This window comes from Cyprinus carpio, unplaced genomic scaffold, assembly GCF_018340385.1.
Source record: "Cyprinus carpio isolate SPL01 unplaced genomic scaffold, ASM1834038v1 S000006565, whole genome shotgun sequence".
Classification (NCBI taxonomy): domain Eukaryota; kingdom Metazoa; phylum Chordata; class Actinopteri; order Cypriniformes; family Cyprinidae; genus Cyprinus; species Cyprinus carpio.
The window spans coordinates 68,776-75,049 of record NW_024879227.1 but is presented as its reverse complement, the minus strand read 5'-3'; the positions used below and the strand labels follow the sequence as shown (position 1 = coordinate 75,049).

General features: G+C 35.1%; 2 long non-coding RNA genes across 2 annotated transcripts; one reads left to right on the top strand and one right to left on the bottom strand.

Moving 5' to 3' along the window:
- The first annotated feature begins 1,555 nt into the window (after positions 1 to 1,555).
- LOC122144021 lies at positions 1,556 to 3,115 on the top strand. The gene is made up of 2 exons (XR_006159498.1): positions 1,556 to 1,837; positions 2,002 to 3,115. It is a non-coding gene; the product is annotated as an uncharacterized LOC122144021 (long non-coding RNA).
- Positions 3,116 to 3,490: 375 nt separating this feature from the next.
- LOC109112785 lies at positions 3,491 to 4,403 on the bottom strand. The gene is made up of 3 exons (XR_002021657.2): positions 4,005 to 4,403; positions 3,771 to 3,835; positions 3,491 to 3,617 (listed from the first exon to the last, which is right to left on the bottom strand). It is a non-coding gene; the product is annotated as an uncharacterized LOC109112785 (long non-coding RNA).
- Positions 4,404 to 6,274: the final 1,871 nt, after the last annotated feature.

The window sequence follows — 6,274 nt, the reverse complement described above, 5'->3', positions numbered from 1 at the left end:
GCTTTTTTGCAGATATTTTAACAGGATGAGATGTGTCCTCCAGAATGAGTTTATTTGGCCCCTGATACCTTATGGTTCTCTGAAATAGCAAACGTAATATCATTGGGGGGTATGAATTCGGCAGTGCTGCCAAAATCATACCCCCCTATATTAAACTCTTATTATTGAATCTAAACACTTGTGCTTTTTTGTGGGTTTTGTCTCCAGAATGAGTTTATTTGGCCCCTGACCCAGCAAACTTGATATTATTGGGGGGGTATGAATTCGGCAGTGCTGCCAAAATCATACCCCCCTATATTAAACGCTTATTATTGAATCTAAACACTTGTGCTTTTTTGCAGATATTTTACAGGATGAGATGTGTCTCCAGAATGAGTTTATTTGGCCCCTGACCCAGCAAACGTAATATCATTGGGGGGTATGAATTCGGCAGTAGCTGGTGCCAAAATCATACCCCCCTATATTAAACTCTTATTATTGAATCTAAACACTTGTGCTTTTTTGCAGGTATTCTACGGGATGAGATGTGTCTCCAGAATGAGTTTATTTGGCCCCTGACCCAGCAAACTTGATATTATTGGGGGGGTATGAATTCGGCAGTGGCCTGCCTAAACAAAATCATAACCCCCTATATTAAACGCTTATTATTGAATCTAAACATCTGTGCTTTTTTGCAGATATTTTACAGGATGAGATGTGTCTCCAGAATGAGTTTATTTGGCCCCTGACCCAGCAAACGTAATATCATTGGGGGGGTATGAATTCGGCAGTGCTGCCAAAATCATACCCCCCTATATTAAACTCTTATTATTGAATCTAAACACTTGTGCTTTTTTGCAGGTATTCTACGGGATGAGATTTGTGTCTCCAGAATGAGTTATTTGGCCCCTGACCCAAGCCAAACTTGATATTATTGGGGGGGTATGAATTCGGCAGTGCTGCCAAAATCATACCCCCTATATTAAATGCTTATTATTGAATCTAAACACTTGTGCTTTTTTGGCAGGTATTCTACGGGATGTGATGGTGTGGTCCAGAATGAGTGAGTTTTATGGTTCTCTGAAATAGCAAACGTAATATCATTGGGGGGGAATGAATTCGGCAGTGTGCTGCCAAAATCATACCCCCCTATATTAAACGCTTATTATTGAATTCTAAACACTTGTGCTTTTTTTGCAGGTATTTCTACGGGATGAGATGTGTCTCCAGAATGAGTTTATTTGGCCGATCGCCCCTGACCCAGCAAACTTGATTTTATTGGGGGGGTATGAATTCGGCAGTGATGTCATAATCATATATATTTATTTTTTATTATTGAATCTAAACACTTGTGCTTTTTTTGCAGATATTTTACAGGATGAGATGTGTCTCCAGAATGAGTTTTTATGGTTCTCTGAAATAGCAAAACGTAATATCATTGGGGGGGGGTATGAAAATTCGGCAGTGCTGCCAAAATCATACCCCCTGTATTCAACGCTTATTATTGAATCTAAACACCTGTGCTTTTTTGCTTTTATTTTATGGGATGTGTATGTGTATTGAGTTTGAGTTTATTTGGCCCCTGACCCAGCAAACTTGATATCATTGGGGGTGAATTCGGCAGTGCTGCCAAAATCATACCCCCCTATATTAAACCCTTATTATTGAATCTAAACATCTGTGCTTTTTTGCAGGTATTCTACGGGATGAGATGTGTCTCCAGAATGAGTTTATTTGGCCCCTGACCCAGCAAACTTGATATCATTGGGGGGGGTATGAATTCGGCAGTGCTGCCAAAATCATACCCCCCTATATTAAACCCTTATTATTGAATCTAAACATCTGTGCTTTTTTGCAGGTATTTTACAGGATGAGATGTGTCTCCAGAATGAGTTTTATGGTTCTCTGAAACAGCAAACGTAATATCATTGGGGGGGTATGAATTTGGCAGTGCTGCCAAAATCATACCCCCCTATATTAAATGCTTATTATTGAATCTAAACACTTGTGCTTTTTTTGCAGATATTTTACAGGATGAGATGTGTCTCCAGAATGAGTTTATTTGGCCCCTGACCCAGCAAACTTGATGTCATTGGGGGGGTATGAATTCGGCAGTGCTGCCAAAATCATACCCCCCTATATTAAACGCTTATTATTGAATCTAAACACCTGTGCTTTTTTGCAGGTATTTTACATGATGAGATGTGTCTCCAGAATGAGTTTTATGGTTCTCTGAAACAGCAAACGTAATATCATTGGGGGGGTATGAATTCGGCAGTGCTGCCAAAATCATACCCCCCTATATTAAACTCTTATTATTGAATCTAAACACTTGTGCTTTTTTGCAGATATTTTACAGGATGAGATGTGTCTCCAGAATGAGTTTATTTGGCCCCTGACCCAGCAAACTTGATATTATTGGGGGGGTATGAATTCGGCAGTGCTGCCAAAATCATACCCCCTATATTAAATGCTTATTATTGAATCTAAACACTTGTGCTTTTTTGCAGGTATTCTACGGGATGAGATGTGTCTCCAGAATGAGTTTTATGGTTCTCTGAAATAGCAAACGTAATATCATTGGGGGGGTATGAATTCGGCAGTGCTGCCAAAATCATAACCCCCTATATTAAACGCTTATTATTGAATCTAAACATCTGTGCTTTTTTGCAGGTATTCTACGGGATGAGATGTGTCTCCAGAATGAGTTTTATGGTTCTCTGAAACAGCAAACGTAATATCATTGGGGGGTATGAATTTGGCAGTGCTGCCAAAATCATACCCCCCTATATTAAATGCTTATTATTAAATCTAAACACTTTTGCTTTTGCTTTTTTGCAGATATTCTACAGGATGAGAAGTGTCTCCAGAATGAGTTTATTTATGAATTCGGCAGTTGACAAATATGCTGTCAAATATGATGTATTTCATGTAAATTAAATTCTGTTATGCTGTATGAAGCACACATGTGCATACAACCATGTACATACTATCTGTGTATTTTATTGTACTGTACTGTAATTGCTTTAGTGTACTGCTGTTGTTGTTTCTGTGTACTGAAAAGCTCCTTCTGTTACAAGAAATTATTTTTCTGTGTAAACATATTTGGCAATAAAGGTCTTTCTGCTACCTCTGACTATAGACTATAGACTGATGACCCTTATATCATTTTTAACTATTTAGAATTGATTTCAGGCAAACGCTGTTTTATTTGCTACTAACACTGATACTGTCCATCACAGACCCATTTACACAACCCCAATTCATGTCATGTTACTCATCTGTTGGCAGTTATGCTAATAAGTTTACTTTTAGTACCACTTTTTCATCATATTTTTATAATGATTTCACAGTTCTGTTGTGAATAACATGAGATGGGAAAATCATTAAGTGTTTTTATTTACAGTTTACATAGTGATACAATCACATAGAAATTACAATAAGCAAACATATTTTCAAATAAAACTAAAAGAAATAAAACTTAAAACTTACATTACATTAAAAAAAAAATATTGCAATAAATCAACATGAGAGTGTGCACATCAAGGTTCACAAACGGGGCAGATGTAACTTCTGTGTTTCCTTGAGCGTTGGACACAGTTGCAGTGAAACCAACGTGGGCACACATCACAGCCAATCTAAACGTTGACAAACAAATATTGAAGTTAAGCATAGGTATTTCTGTAATTCATTTCAAACTATATTTAAATGAACATTATGTCACCTTCAATTAATATGGTAATTTCAATAAAGGTTTGATAAAACACAACATTCTTTTTTGGAATGCTTACCCAGTTAGTCACTTTTTGACCACTGTTTCTTTCCCCACACAGATGGCACAGGTCCTTAAGGTCAGCTAGTCAAATATCATGCCAAGGCAGAATAAACAAAGTTATCTTAAGGCAAGTATTTACAAGCAAATAAATTACATTTTTACAAATACTGATAAATGGTTAGGGTACAAAAGAATAAATGAATATTTGAAAAATTGTAATTCGAAACAAGTGCTAGTATCCAAAACTTACCAGTGTTCTGCAGGAGACAAGCAGCTATAGACATTCTTAGGGCAGCCACACTTTTTTCAGATGTGGAAAACTGAAGCGGCTCATCATTTAAGAAACATTCTGCAAACTAAAAAAAAAAAAAGTGATTTTGTTATTGAGAACTATATGGTTGTAATGTAAACAATGTGTTATTTCAATAAGTTACAACAATGTGTTGCTATATAATAAAAAATAGTTATGTTGCAATTCAGGTTGCATTTGTTGTGGACAGCAGGCTAAATGGCATTCCTCCAAATTACCCATTCAGCTAACTGAAATTTTACATTATCCAACACTTTTGTCAACAGCTGTTGGAACACCACAAAAAAATTGTAACAGGTATTGCCAAGAGGTTGTCAAATTTGTTAAAATGCATAGTTCACTGCAAATGACAATTTTCTCTTTATTTATCTATTTTTCTTTCTTTAACTCTTTAATTTTCTCTTGATGATGTTTGAATCTTTAATTTTCTCTTGATGATGTTTTAAAGCTGTCCTTCTTTAATAAAATACAGGTGAGGCAATTCTAAACAATCATGTCACTACTAGTCACTACGATAAAGTCCCCCTTAACTAACATTGTCAGCAGTAACACTCTTCCTAATATCTCCTTATGTTTTTTTTTAGTGGAAGTCACCATTAATTTCAATAGTTTTATAAGAAAAAACAGGATCATTATTATTTATTTACCATCCAAGATGACCATCTCCATTAATGTTTACCTCTGGTGTTACACTAAGAAAAGAAAGTCATAAATGGCAGTATTATCCATTAAACTTACTTTCAGGACAAAAGGCCCACATGAATTGCCATCCTGTTGGCATGAATGTGGTAACGTGTCACATGCCCATCTGGACACGTTGTAGCCCTTCTGTCTCATGAAGGACCTGTAATAATTATGATTTATGATTATGTGGTAAAAACAAAATAAGAATTTCATCGTACATGGGTACATATGACAATAAAAATCTTTAAACTTGAATTTATTAAATTAAATTGAATATTAAGAAACACCTTTAGAATTTTAGAAGATTCTGTTTAAACTGTTGATTTACCTTGTCACATTCTGACACTTTTGAATATTTGTTGTGGTCTCCCCTAGAGGATCCAGATATAGAGCCCTCTTCTCTTGTGGAATCATAATCTTAATAATTAAGATATTGCAAATGATTACTAAACCTTACATGCAAAAAAAAAAAAAAACTATTGTACCCAACCATATGAAAATAAAAGATAATTAAGATATAAGCTTATAAAACACATGAACAGTACCGTCAGAGTCCAGTGCTGATGCTCGTTAATGACCCCAAAGATATATTTGAATGTGTTTGGATCCATCTGAAATTTCAGTTAAAATAAATTCAACACTTAATGCACAATTATTGGGATTTTTTTATCTTAAAAGTTAACACCCTCTTGGTATGAATGAAGATTTATCTTTGAATTATATTTTATAATAATTTAAGGATATATGTGGGGGACCCTAACAAGTACTTCGGTATGATGTCTATTTGTTGTATATAAAAACTGATGTTTAAAACTTTTGTTGGAGCCATGAGATTGTTTTATTGGTATATATTTGTATGTATATTTTGTATATGTACTTATATATGGATCATTTTGGATGATTTGCGAATGTATTTGGTGTTTTTTGTTATATGTTTGAGATATACAGTATATTTATATATATTTTTTGAAAGAAGCTTTTTGTATCTTTGTGACATTAGGTGTATTATGGTAATACATGTTTTAATGAGCGCAGGTGGTGCTTGGTAGCACACGGCACTGAGGAAGGTTTAATACCTGAAAACATTTGCACCTTTTTGCACAAATTTTTGTGACCTCTGGCTCTGAGCAGTAAATAAAAAAAGCCTTTTTGGCTGAAACTGGATGAGTGCGGATCTCTTGCATGTTTGTGTGAAGATCACTACAGAAGTTAAATCTGTGTTAATCACATTTATATTGAAGTTTGCAAAAAGTTATGTACTAACCTTGACCTTTGCCCTTTTGTATTGCCAGATGCTGCTCATTTCGTACGAATCGATGCACACAGCCTTTTTTGTTGAATGCTCGTTGTATTTTTGTACCAAATGGTACATGTAAGCATTCATGACCTGAGAGGAAAAAATGAAGACATATTAGATTCCCATAAGAAAATAAATATTAACAGAGGTGGGCTGTTTACTGATGTTTAATGTTTCCATTAGATGGACACTTTCATTTTTATTTTGGACTTTGGATGTAGTTTTCCTT